Source organism: Chrysochloris asiatica, unplaced genomic scaffold (assembly GCF_000296735.1).
Source record: "Chrysochloris asiatica unplaced genomic scaffold, ChrAsi1.0 scaffold00033, whole genome shotgun sequence".
NCBI classification, from domain to species: Eukaryota; Metazoa; Chordata; class Mammalia; order Afrosoricida; family Chrysochloridae; genus Chrysochloris; species Chrysochloris asiatica.
Window position 1 is genome coordinate 6,389,537 of NW_006408551.1, and position 15,079 is coordinate 6,404,615.

Sequence of the window (15,079 nt, forward strand, 5' to 3'; positions counted from 1 at the left end):
TGAGAATATTGAAAGTGCCATGGGCTGCCAAAAGAACCAATATATCCATTTTGGAAGAAGTGCAGCCAGAGTGCTCCTTAGAGGCCAAGATGACCAAACTTCATCTCTCATACTTTGGACATATTGTTAGGAGGGAGCAGTCGCTGGAGAAGGATATCATATTTGGTAAGGTGGAGGGTCAGAGAAAAAGAGGAAGACCCCAACGAGATGGATTGGCCAAGTGGCAGCATTGATGGTCTCAAGTGTGGCAACAATTGTGAGGTTGGCCCAGGATCAGGCAGTGTTTTGTTCTGCTGTGCTTAAGGTCACTATGAGTCGGTACCATCTTGATGGCACCTAACAACAACAACAACAACCAAGCCACATTGCTTTCAAATGTGTCCGTTTGAATCCAGTTAAGACTTTGATTTTCATATGAAATTGAAGAGCTATATTGGGCAGCTGCATGAATCATTTGCATGACTTTTAAAGCTTTATCACAAGACTTCAAGAGCTTTCAAGTTGGAAATGAGTTGTTTTAATAACTTCCTACAAATCCCAGAATGTATATATTCACTCTTCAGTCTCCTCATCAATGATGCTTCTATAGAAAATTTTAAGAAATGACAGAAAGTGACTCTTCTTCTGCACATTTATGCTTCATCTTGGTTTGAGTAACATGGCCAATATAATATTTTAAGAAGCAGTTGGAGTATACTTTAGAAAGGGGTGGTGATCTTATTGCTTTCAAATTGCTCCTTTAGACATGTTGCTAGGTGCCACTGAGTTGGTTCCAACTCACATCTACCGTTTACATAATAGAACAAAACACTGTCTGGTTATGGGCCAGCCTCACAATTATTGTTATGCTTGAGCTCATTGTTGCTTCCATGTGTCAATCCATTTCATTGGGGATCTTGCTCTTTTTCACTGAAGCACCACATTTTCAAGCATGATGTCCTTTTTCAGGGACTGGTCCCTCCTGACAATACTCCAAAAGTATGAGAGACAACGCTAATCCTTTTAAATGAGTATTCTGACTGTACTTCTTCCAACACAAATGTGTTTGGTTTTCTGGCAGTCTGTTGTACATTCAATATTCTTTGCCAACACCATAATTCAAATGCATTGAATCTGTGGTCTTCCTGTCTAGATGTTGTTAAATGCTGTCAAATCAGTTCCAACCCATAGGGACACTGCATATGACTCTGATAATTGACTGGTGGGTTTGAACTGCCGACCTTGTGGTTAGCAGTCCAGTGCTTATCCCACAGTGTATACCAAGACTCCATTATAGATGTTGTTGTTAAGTGCCATCAAGTCTGTTCCAACTCATGGCAACCCTGTATCGGGTTTCCGAGGAGCAGCTGGTGAACTTAAACCACTAATCTTACGGTTCTAACCAACTTTGCAGTGCAGCGCATTAACCCATACCTTTTATTTAAAGAGATTCTGGGCAACTGATAAAGTATTCTTTAATACACACAGACTTGGTCATTGCCCTTGAGCAATGTACAATCTATTAAAGGAAATTTCAAAACAAAAGCAAAAATTCATTGTTGCCACAGAAAGGAGAATCAAGAGCTAGATGGTATAATTGAGTCCACCAATTCTCCAATTTCCCTGTGAAAGTAGAGGAAAGGTTGACCTTATAACTGGAATTTAAATAATAACTTTCTGCTTTTTCATTTCCTATTGACTCTGTAGGATAAGTACTCGACTGCAAACCACAAGATTGGTGGATCAAGTCCACCAGTCACACTGTGGGACAAAGATAAGGCTTTCTGCTCCTGAAAAGATTTACATTCTTGAAAGCCCTATACAAGATTGTTATAAGTCAGAACTGAATCAATAGCACTTAGTAACAACAATAACAACACACAAAATGCATTTTAAAAAATACACTTAGTTCTAAAATTCACTTTCAATTATTTTTTAAAAGCCTATATCTGAATTGTTTTTAAAAAATTGCATTAAAAATAGAACAAGACACTGACATCTATTTATATGGGAACAAATTAACAACAGCAACACAAAATACTAGATAGGAAATTTAAGGGGCAGTAAATTTATGTTAAGGAGCTCTGGTACCATAATGGTTACAAGGTGGTTTGCTAACCTCAAGGTCAGCAGTTCGAAACTACCAGTTGTTCTATGAGAGAAAGATGAGACTTTCTGTTCCTATACAGATTTACAGCTTTAGAAACTCTGTACAGGGTTGCTATGAGTTGGAACTGACTCCACTGCACATCACCACCAACACCAAATTTATGTTAATGAAGGAAGAGCAACTTGGAGGAGGGTGAGAATGGTTGTAAATCAAAGAATGTAATCAATGGCACTGAATTGTTCATGTGGACATATTGAATTAGTCTATTTTCTGCTTTATGTATTCTAAGCAGCATCAACAAAAATAAAATATAATTAGACTTTGTAGACAAATTACACTCTAAATTATTTCTCCATTAATTCCGAGAACTTTATTTTCTTAAAACTTTGATTTGGAAATTAAATAAAAAAGGAATCGAATTGTATCTGATCAACTTGACCTATATTTATGGATATAGTAGCTTAAGATACCAACCAAGAGGGAAAGGCTCTTCACAGCAAGGATCATTCCCATCTCCTCTGTACACAGGGTTGATAGGGATGGGCAATTTAGACACTGGCTACCTAAAAGGCACAAAGTGATTGGCTTACAAGTTTTCAAGAGGAAGTTTAGATTCAGAGTGTGTGGGGGAAGGTAGACTCTTCACTGAGTGGTTTTCATCCTGTTTAGACAGGTCTGGTGAAAGGAGATGGGGAGAAGACTCTCATGATTCAACAGTGAGTAATTGTTGTCACGACTAATTGTGATTGTTGCAACTGTAAAAGTAGAAGTTTTGTAGCAAAAAGGGGTGAGTGATCGATCTTACAGTTTGGAGCATCAAGGGAGAAGAGCAGGAGCGGAGTGTGGGTCCCTACCCAGAGAAGTGGCGATGCTAGAGATGGAGAGAGAGAAGAAGACATAGAGAAATGGAGCAACTGAGGATTCTAGACTCCTGGAGGGAGAGGGTATGTGTGCTAGTGGCCTGGGGCAGGGTGTGCCTTTGGCTGTTTGAGTGATTGTGTATTTCTGAGTGTTTTGGTACACATCAAAACAACTCCCCCAAAAAACAGAGGAATGAATGAGGAAGCATGCAGGGGATTGTAACCATTGCAATGAAATGAACTGATAAGTTTCCCCATGTAAACTATCACTCAATTCACAATAAAAAGTTTAGAAAGAAATAAAAAGGAATAGAATTGTAACTTTAACAGATGCCTGTTGTTGTTAAGTGCCGTTGAGTTGATTCCTACTCATTTCCACACAATGTAGGGTTTCCAAGGAGCGACTGGTAAGTTTGAACCACCAATCTGTGGTTCAAACTGACCTTGCAGTTCTGTGCTTATTCTGCAATGCCATGTCTGCTAATGGTTAAATGGGAATCTCTAAGTTCTAGTGTTACTTTAGTATAATAATTAATAAGAAAACAAAACAAATAAACAATAAAATAGAGGGAGGCAGGGAAAGTTCCTTTCTGGGAATGGGAGTTCCTTAGAAAAAGCAATTTACTTAGAGGAAATTATAAATACCAATCATGATGATTGATACTACTTACAAGCAGAAGCCACATGGAAACAATTTAAATGTCCATGAAACTATGGCTTTCAGACTTAATTGCATTTTATTTATCAGGATCACTGTCATAGAGGCACTGGGGAGATTGCCATTCCAGGAAAGAGTAAGAGGTTTGGTAGATTCCTCCTTGGGACCAAAGGTAGGAAATGTAGAGAAAAGAGGAAGGCAGTTGGTACCATGTTTTATCTTTCTGTCTACTTCTTTTCTAATAATGAGAATTCTCTGCAGAAGATTTTTTAGATTCAATATTTAATTCAAATAATCCACGTGAGTAGGATTTAGGGAGAATTGTGCCCACCTATCCCTGAATTTTTGATTTAGCTATCATTGTTTTTATATGAGATGGAGAGATTTGTTTAGAAGAGCTGTTTTTCTTTAAACTAAAGAAAATATTATTATTACCATGATGTGGATTTTATATAGAAAAACACCAATTTCTTTGGAAAACTGAAATGACTCTTTTCTCTGGATATACTTGAAGGTAAGATTTATACGTGAATGTTTTACTTTGATACACATATGAAAAAAAGTAAAACCATTGTAAAGATGTGACACTTTCAAGAAAAGTCTTTTTACAATCAACTTCATGTTTTCATTTCAGGTGGATTTTCCTCCAATGTTGGTATTTTGTTTTGGAGGATGAAAGTGATGTTTTTTGATGATGGCATTTAGTGAAGGGATTATCTGATCCTCAAGGTCATTTGGACCCTCTGGGGTTTGGGCAGGAATTTTTCAGCATTGTATTAGACTGATTCTGAATGTAAAGAATGTCAGAACGCTGTGATAGATTGAAAATAAGGGAAACATTCATTTCCATAATGCCTAGCAGAATAAGATGTTTATTTTAAATTGATTTACTTTTGTTTTTTTTTTCACAAAATGGTAAATTTGTTATTTGACTAAATTGACTAATTCAGAATCCTCCATAAAGGTCAAATTTCTGAAAACACGTAAATAAATCTTTTTCTTTGGTGTACTTGGTATTTGAACTTTCCTTTCCTGGTTACTAGCTTTGTGGCCCTGAGAAAGCTTAACATCTTTGTTGTTGTTGTTGTTTTTAAGTGTTGTCAAGCCAGTTCTGACTCATAGTGACCTGGTATAGGGTTTCCAATAAGCAGCTAGTGAGTTTGAACCACCGACGTTGCTGTTCAAACTGACCTTGTGATCCAGTGCTTATCCTCCAGCTTTAGATTTCTCATGTGTAAAATGAGATTAATACCAACACCTGCTTCATAGGCTTGTTGTACTTTTAAAATGAGACAATCCATTGTCACAGTGCGATAACCCACCAACCAAACCCATGGCTGCTAAATCCAATTCCAACTCATAGCAACTCTAGCCAGAGTAGAACTGTCCCGTAGGATTTCCAACACTTTAGAAGTCCTTCAGGAAAGCAGACAGCCACATCTTTTCCTGTGGTTGTTGTTGCTAAGTGCTGTTGAGTCGGTTCTGACCCATAGCGACTCTGTATAGGGTTTCCGAGGAGCAGCTGGTGAGCTTGAACCGCCGACCTTGCAGTTCAAATGGCTTTGCAATCTGGCACCAGGACTCCTTACAAGAAGCATTGTTGTTGTTATGAAGTGCCATTGAGTTGGTTCTGACTCCCAGACACCCTGTGGGGTTTCCAAGGAACTGCTAGTGAGTCTGAACCATGGACCTTGAGGTTAGCAGTCAAGTGTTTACTGTTAAGTACTGTCAAGCCAGTTCCCACTCATAGCCACCCTGTATAGGGTTTCCAAGGAGCGACTGATGAATTTGAACTGCTGACCTTGTGGTTCAAATAGCCCTTGAGGTCCAGTGGCGCTCTAGAATAATCACTGGACAGCTAAATACAAGGGCAGAGGTACAAGCCAAGCAGCCACTCCGTGGGGAAAGGATGAAGCTTTTTGCTGACTGAAAGACTGATAGCCTGGGTAAACCCTAAATAGGGGTGCTACGATTCAGAATTCACTTGATGACACTTAACATCAACAACAACAATTTTTAATTCCTCCAGGAATTATCTTCTTCATGTCCTTGCTTCTCTTGTTATTTGCACTAAATGTCACGGTCAATAATGATATTTTCTCAACTGTTACATTGTACTTACTTGACTAAACCACATTCCTTTTTAGACCTGACTCAGCTACATCTAAAGTCTACATGCTATGGATGAAGAAAAATGTACTATTATGTTTGATTTCACACTGAATTCATAATCGCAGCATTCAACAGAGCTTTTAGTGTTGTTAAAAAAAAAAAAAATTCACAGTTCTTTAGTCCATTTATTTTCCTCTTTTTCAAGATGACTACTTCAAAACATTTTACTTTACCATCTCATACATTACTTTCCTTATTAGATAAGCTTGTTTTCAGTTTCACTGAAAAAAATTTAAACAATCAGAAGAACAATTTCGTAATATCTCATTTTCACATATACTCACGTACCTGTATCTGGTCTACCTTTCACATGTTATTGTGGATAACCCCCATGCTTCCGGAACATGTGTATCTCTCTGGTTGTACAAAAATTCCATCTCTTCTCACCTCAAGGACATTACTCCCACAATTCTTCCTTCTTATTTTACATTTTTTGTGTTTTTTCCCTCTTCAGGATCTTTCCCATTTAAATAAATAAATAAATAAAAAGTTGTCACTACCATCTTCTACATGTGAAGCGCATAGCCTATGGAAGTCTATACATTTCTGAAGGCAGTGTTTCCATTTCTTTCACCCTTCTCCAAAGAATTCTGTGTTCTTCAAATTACATCACTTTAAATGGCAGTTTTGGCATCCTTAAGGGACTCAAACTGTGTTACTCTTCAATGTTCTTTGGGTTTGGAGAACAAAACGAAGTCTGAAGAGGCAATATCAGGACTGTGAGGTACATAGGGTAAGGTTTCCTGATGAAATTTTCACAGGACAGCGCTTGCTACTCTTGAAGAATGAGCAGGTGCGTTGTAATGATGGATACATTTTGTAAATGCAAATTTCCTGATCGTTTCTCACTAATGAAGTTTTAACTTTTCTTAAAACTTCTTCATCATAAGTCCCCATGATCATCTTGTGTCCTTTAACTAAAATCTATCAAGATTATGTCCTTGGAATCCCCCAAACAGTTGACATAACCTTCTGAAGTGACTGCTTTGCCTACAATTTAACTGCCCAGCAGATTCCATTGTAAACCACTGTTTTGATGAGATCTGTTTTTGAAGGCACACTAAAGAGGCTGAGGGTATTACAAAGAGTACTTCTCTGCAGCCCCCTACAGATTGCCGACCTGTGTTTTGTTTGGAATAAATCTGTGCATGTATAAGCTGGAACCCTAGTAGCAATATTTTCTACTCACCCTTGTACCATAGCTTGGGTCAGATACAACTTAGTCCTGAAAGTGAAATCTTTGCTTTTTAACACTTTGAAGGATCTTTGATGCAGATTTGCTCAATGTAATCTGTCATTTGAGTTTTTGACTGTTTTCATGGACTTTGTGAATCCAAGTAAAATGAAATTCTTGGCAGCTTCAAACTTGTCTTCATTTATCGTGATATTACTTATTGGTCTAGTTGGGAGGACTTTTGTTTTCATTGTGTTGAGGTGTAATCTATGCAGAAGGCTGTAGTCTTTGATCTTCATCTGTAAGGATTTCAGGTCTTCTTCACTTTTAGCAAACAAAGTTTTTTCATTGTCATACCACAGGCTGTTAATTGAGTCTTCTTCCAATCCTTATACCTTGTTCTTTTTCATGTAAGCTTCTCAGATAATTTACAGATTGAACAATAATAGTGAAAGATGTACCACTGATGTACACGTTTCCTGGTTTTAAACTATGCAGTATCCTTTGTTTTGTTTGAACAGCTGCCTCTTGATCTATGTACAGGTTCTATATGAGCATAGTTAGAACGGCCCCCATAGGATTCTCGTTCTTCATAATGTTACTCACAATTTGTTCTGGTCCATATAATTCAATAACTTTGTGAAGTCAATAAAACATAAGGAAACATCTTTCTAGTATTCTCTGCTTTCAGCCAAGATCCATCAGCAATGAGCTCTCTTATTCAATATCCTCTTCTGAATCTGGCTTAAAGTTCTGCCACCTCCTTGTCCATGTTTTGCTGCAATCAGTTTTGAATTATCTTTAGCAAAATTTTACTTGCATGTGACATTAATTATATTGTTTTTAAAATTCTGTATTACTTCGGATCACCTCTTTTGGGCAACATGTACAAATATGGATCTTTTGCAGTAGGTTGACCGGGTTCTAACTTTTTTGATGTAGATAAATGTCTCCAGTATTTTATCCACTTGTTGAAAGATCTTAATTGATATTCCATCAATTCCTGAAGCTTTGTTTTTCACCAGTGACTTCAGCTATCTGACTAGTTCTTATTTATTCTTTTAGACCAGATTCAAATGATGCATCCTTTTTTATTTTCTTATTAACGTTTTTATTGTGAATTGAGTGAAAGTTTACAGGACAGATTATCAGTGTTATGAGATGCATCCTTTTTATAGATCTGTTTGCCAATGGCATTTGGCTTTCTGCTCCCTCAAAGATTTATAGCTTCAGAAAGCCTTGAATTACTTAGCAACAGCATAAACAATAGAATTTGGTGTTTATACATTGCACAATTTCTCACATGTATTTCTAGTTATTTTAGAGTAGGTCTCTGGCACTAGGCTGTTAGCTCTTCATCTTTGTGGTCCCACCTTCCCATATATATAAATTATCTTCTCTTTAACACCTAGCAATACTTGTCATATGTTGTTGTTGGTAAGTGCCATTGAATTGGTTCTGAAACCCAAACCCTGTATAGGATTTCCAAGGAGTGAGTGGTGGATTTGAACCACCAAACTTTTGGCTCAAACTGACCTTGTGGTAGAGGGCTTATCCTACAATGCCACACCAGGACTTCTGTCATATTGTTGCTGTTAAGTGCTGTTGCATTGGTTCTGACTCATAATGAGCCTATATATGGTTTTCATGGAGTGGCTCGTGGGTTTGAACTGCCAACCTTGTGGTTAGCAGTCCAGTGTTATTCTATAGTACCACAGTTGGTGCTAAATTAACTCAAAATTTAAATTGAATGAATGAATGAGAAGTCTATTAAATATTCAAATTCAAATTAAATATTTAAACATTTCAATTAATCAAATTAATTTTATAGTAAAAAATACTCAAATTTCTAATATTAGTACAAATAAACCAGATCATCTCATAAATGTCTAAAATTTTCAATAATCAGAATGCCTTACTCATATTGCACTCTTAAGAATTTTCTTTCTTTTTTTTTTTTTAACAAAAGTTGTTTTACTGAAATGACTCATCTAAAATAGAGTAACTGAAATTACTCATCTAAAATAGGACTTGAAATTCTGATGCTGAAAAACTAAGGTTGTATTCATGGGTACACAAAAACCCAATTTTTAAAAGTGCATACTTCATGGATTAACCAAACTGAGCCATTAACTTTTGCTGATGTCATAGCTAGTGAACTGGGCTTTATCTTCCAGAAAATATATTCCCCCTTTTAAAACCCAAACCCATCAGTGTCTCTGGAGTGCTCACTTAGAGTGTGCCATTAGTTAAGAAAACATACACATACACTCCTTTAGTTGGTTACCCTTTGAGTCTCAGCTTTTCATTTCAGATTGCATCTTGATCATTACATAGACCTCAGTGCCCCATTCCTATTTTTAAAGTGTTAATGGAAAAACTTCAATGACTTGGATCACTTAGTAGAAAAAGAAAACAATTCAAAAGCTCTAAGTGATTTGAAGTTAGTTTGGATTCACTGGTATTGTTATTGATATTTTTTGAGGGGGAGCAAGGAGCATTATCCATTGGAGAATAGGATCCCTTGATATTCAATTTTAGTGTCTCCTCTTTCCTCTAACTGGAAAAGGATTTTTTTTTAAATGCTGGTTGAGCCTTTTAAGGTTTCTGAATATCCAGTATTAGTGTTGCCCCGTTCGGTCTTTGGGCGGTCTGAACAGAACTGCTGAAGAAGAGTTAAATAATCAACATTTGCTGAGCCAAACCAAGAGTCTTGCAGTTTGGGTGAGATCAAGTATCAGCCAAACAGTTTCTAATCTGTGTCCTTTAACAGGGTTCTTTTCAGGACGCCATGAGGAATGTGAGGTTTGGCGCCCTTTTTCACATAGGAAACCTCTGAAAGAAGCATTTTCATAGTCTTTTATCACTATATATTTTATAAAGAAAGCAACTTTGTAATGGTGGACAAGTAAAATAACATTTATCAGGTTTTAACAACCAATTATTGTTGTTAAATTCTGTCTCATAGTGACCCTATATAGGGTTTCCAAGGAGCATCTGGTGGATTTGAACTGCTGACCTTGTGGTTTGTGGTCCAGTGCCATAGCAGGAGTCCTAATGACAAGACAAATAGGTCTGTGCATTCACAGCCAGCTATGCTAATTCTCTATCCCAATGCCCATACCATTTGACGAGTCACCATCCTATGGATATTTCATTAGAAATGCCTCTAACTCCCATCCCTCCTCTCATCCAGGCCTTTCCTCTTTCCCCTCTCAGTTTCCTGCTCTCTGTGGTTCAAGCTATTCTTCACAGTGCACTCATCGCCACTCCCCTTCTCCAAAGCTTCCTTACTTATATCAAATGTAAACTGTTTTGCCTAGTTTCCAATATGCTCCTTGTTGTTTTAAAAGTGCCATCGAGTTGATTCCAAATAAACCTGGGTTCAAATGTGAACTCTGCCATTCGTTTTGTAACTTTGAGAAAAGAATAACCTCTCTGATTTCAGTATGACTGGGGTAAATACACATTCCAAGGGCACTATGAAGTAAAGAAGGAGCCCTAATAGTGTAATGGGTTATATGTTGGGCTGCTAACCACACGTTGGAGTCCACCAGGTACTCCATGGGAGAAAGATGAGGCTTTCTGTTCCCACAGATTTACATTCTCAGAAACCCTATACAGAGTTGCTGTGACTTGGAACCAACTCCCTGGCACAACAACAACATGAAGCAATGAAATGCTATAAAGTGCCTAGCGCAGTGGCTCCCATACAAAGCTGTTGGCATATTTTTATTATTTCCTATCTTTCCACATCTCTCATAATGCTGGGTGAAGAAATGCTGAAGACTGCTTGTTGAATTAATCACATTATTTTCTGGACACTATGCTCTCTATTTGTAGACAGTTAATTCGGTGATAAACTCTGAGGCTACTTGAGCTCAAACTTGGCTCCACTACTTAGTAATTCAGTGACCCTGTACATATTACTTATTTTTTTTTGGAAATGGAAACTTGAGTACTAGTTTTACCAAGAAGTTGCTGCAAGCCTTAAATGAGATGAGGCATGTAAATGCCTGCCCAGTGGCTAGCCCAGAGTAAATTCTTGTTGGTGGTGTTGTTAAATGCCGTGGAGTCGGTTTCGACTCATAGTGACCCAGTACAAGGTTTCTGAGGCTTTTAAAATCTTTTGTAGGAGCAGAAAATCTCATCTTTCTCCTGTGGAGGGTCTGGTGGACTCGCCCCACCAATTTGTAGTTAGTAGTCCACTACTTATCCTATGGAATCACCGTACTCCCAATTTTTTTTGTAAATGTTGACTGTTATTAATAATTCTGCCTGATATTTTCAGAGTCAAGAGACCTGCATTAGATGCCCTGGAGCAATCCCTTTCATTGCATGATCTTCAGTGGTTACATCACCTGCCTGTACTTCGGTTTCCTACTCTATACAATGGTGTTAACAATCTATGCTATGGGCACCATAAGGATTAGATAGGAAACATGTGGGAACATACTTTCAAAAGACAAGACATTAACAAGGCATTGATTGTATTTATTGTTGTAATTATTCTCTGTATCTATACAGTGAAGAAATAAAATCCAATAAAGGCAATGTTTATTTAAAATTTACTGTGTTAAAGGCATTTGATCTCTCACTTAATCCTCATGAGATCCATTGAAGGAACTATTCTAATTCCTCTTTTGTAAACTTGAAAATCAGGGTTCAGAGAAACCAAGTAACTTGCTCAAAGTTTCATACCCAGTAAGTTGCAGAACTGGAACTGGGCACCAGGAAGGCTGACACCAAAAAGCACACACGTAGCTACTTGCAAACAATCTCTAAGATCCTTTCTGGCCAAATAACATGTTCTCTCTGGCTCTCCCACTAAAAGATTGGACCTGGTGTTGGAAGAACATTGATAAGGCTTTTCAAACAAAATAGGGGAAACTTGGGGGTTTTAAAACAGATCCAGGTAGCTGCTACATGTCTGAACTTTGCCAAGATTCTTCATTGTGTGGAAGGAGACCTAGTAGCACAGTGGTGAAAGCACTTGACTGATAACCAGAAGAATGGTGGTTCAAGCCCACCAGCCACTCACTGGGGGGAAAGATGTGGCAGTCTCTTTCCGTAAAGATTTACAGCCTTGGAAATCCTATGGGGAAGATCTACTCTGTTCTATAGTGTTGCTGTGAGTTGGAATTGACTTCATGACACTGGTTTTTGGTTTATTGTAGGAAATAGAAGCCACCTCAGCCTACAGCTCAATACATCATCTTTGTGGCTTGGATAAGGTTCAGTTCATTAGTTACCTTACAGAGAAGACTAGTCCTGCATCTCCTTAATTCTGCCTCTAAGTTTTCTGTCACCAATACAAATTTAATCAATCTGCTTCTGCTCCAGCTTCCTAAATTTGACACCTTCCACATCATGGTTTTCACTTTTTTCTTCTTATAACGCTACATCAAATCTGAAAAGTCTTTCTGCTTATCTGTTCAAGGAGATCCCACTAAACAAAACAAACTTCTGAAATCTTGCTTCCTGGTTAGTCTTCAAATTAATTAATAATTAAAACACAATTCCCCATTTTCATTTTCTAAATAGTATCACATGTAATTTCTTTTAAAAATTTAAATGTCCAATATGGGAATGCTTGTACTTAATGTGACATTGTTGGAAAAGCCCTGGACTGCTAACCTCAAGGTATGCAGTTCAAACCCACTAGTCTCTCCTTGGAAACCCTAAACAGGGTCTCTATGATGACATTTTACAACAATGTTGTTGTTGTTGTTGTTAGTACCGACTCATAGCGACCCGATGCACAACAGAACGAAACATTGCCCGGTCCTGGGCCAACCTCACAATTGTTGCCGTGCTTGAGCCCAGTGATGCTGCTACTTTGCCAATCTATCTCTCTGGGGGTCTTCCTCTTTTTCTCTGACCCTCCACCTTACCAAATATGATAGCCTTCTCCAGTGACTGGTCCCTCTTGACAATATGTCTGAATATGAGAGACGAAATTTGGCCATCCTAGCCTCTAAGGAGCATTCTGGCTGCACTTCCTCCAACACAGATCTGTTGATTCTTTTGGCAGCCCATGGCACTTTCAATATTCTCCTCCAACACCAACTCAAAAGCATCAATTCTTCTATGGTCATCCTTATTCACTGTCCAGCTTTCGCATGCATATGAGGTTATTGAAAATACCATGGCTTGGGTCAGACACACCTTAGTCCTCAAGCTGACATCTTTGCTCTTCAACACTTAAAAAAGTTCCTGTGCAGCAGATTTGCCTAATGCAATATGTCGTTTGATTTCTTGACTGCTGCTTCCATGAATGTTGATAGTTGATCCAAGAAGAAGGAAGTCTTTGACAACTTCAGTCTTTTCTCTGTTGATGAGAATGCTGTTTATTGGTTCAGTGGTGAGGATTTTTGTTTTCTTCACATTGAGATGCAATCCATAACGTCATTATATTGTTAAGTGCTGACGAGTTACTCTTATGAACAACAGAACAAAACACTTTCTGATCTTGCTCCATCCTCACAATTGTTAAGTCTAGGATAGCTGTTACTGCGTCAATCCTTCTCCTTGGGTGTCTTTCTTTTTTATTGCCCCTCCAGTTGACCAGGCATAATGTACTTCTTCCCGCAGTCCATGGTACATTCAATAGTCTTTTGCCAACCATATAATTCGAATGCATCAATTCTTTTAAGGTCTTCCTTATTCATTATCCAGCTTTCACATGCATATGAGATGATTTAAAATACCATGGCTTGGGCCAGGCAAATCTTAGTTCTCAAGGTAACATCTTTGCTTTTTAACACCTTAAAATGTCTCTTGCAGAAGATTTACCCAATATAATAGGTTGTCTGACTTGTGCTTCCATGAGCACTGATTGTGGATCCAAGCAAAATAAAACCTTTGACAATTTTAATCGTTTCTCCATTTATCATGAATTGATTGATTGGTCTAATTGTGAGTATTTTTGTTTTCTCTATATTGGGGTGCAATCTATACTGAAAGACTGCTGTCTTTCATTTCATCAGTGTTTCAGGTCTTCATTGTTTCCAACAAACAAGATTGTGTCATTTGCATATTTTAGGTTCTTCCTTCAACCCTGATGTCACATTCTTATTCATATAATCCAACTTTTGAATTATTTGCTCAGCATACATGTTTTTCTCAATGTTATCCATATTTTGTTATGATCCACATAGTCAAATGTCTTTGCATAGTCGATAAAGCACAAGTAAACATCTTTCTGGTATTCTTTATTTTCAGCCAAGATCCATTTGATGTTAGCAAATGATATTGTTCATTCTCTGTCATCTTCTGAATCCTTTTGGATCTGTGTCAGTATACTGCTATAAATGATTTTTTTAATTACTGTTAGCAAAATCTTACTTGCCTGTGATATTAATTATATTATTCAATAAATACTGCATTGTGTTGGATCGATTCTCTTTGGACTATGAATATGAATCTCTTCCAGTCTGTTGGCCAGGAGTATATCTTCCAAAGTTCTTGACATAGACTAATGAGTGCTTCCAGTGTTGCATCTATTTGTTGAAACATCCCAATTGGTATTCAGTCAGTTTCTGGAACTTTGTTTTTCACCAATGCCTGCGGTGCAATTTGGACTTCTTCCTTATGACCCGTCAGCTCTTGAACATTTGCAACCTCTTGAAATGACTGAAAAATGACTAATTCTTTTTGCTAAAGTAACTCTGGGTATTCATTCTACTTGCTTTTAAAATTTTTTTTTCATGTTTTATTGTGAATTATATGATAGTTTACACGAGAGAACTTTAGTTTTACATTCATTCCACTGTATATTGTTTCATTGCCATGGTTCCAATCTCTTCCATGCATCATCCACTGACCAAAGGGTATACCCTATAAACTGCCCCCTACACTCCCCCCCCCACCCCAAGTCTTCAGCACACAGTCCCTCTCCCTCTCTGGATCCAAAGTCCCCAGCTGCTTCATCACTCCATGTCATCATCCTCTCTGCCTCTATCTAGGGCCTCACTGCTTCTTGGGGTAGGGTCCCTCCGTTGATAGTCCTAGAGCCTTCCGCTCCTAGACTGAAGAGTTAGTCACTCCCTTTCTTGCTATAAAACATCTACCCTTACATTTCCAACCCTCACAATAAGTCCTGATAACAATCATTCACAATTGTA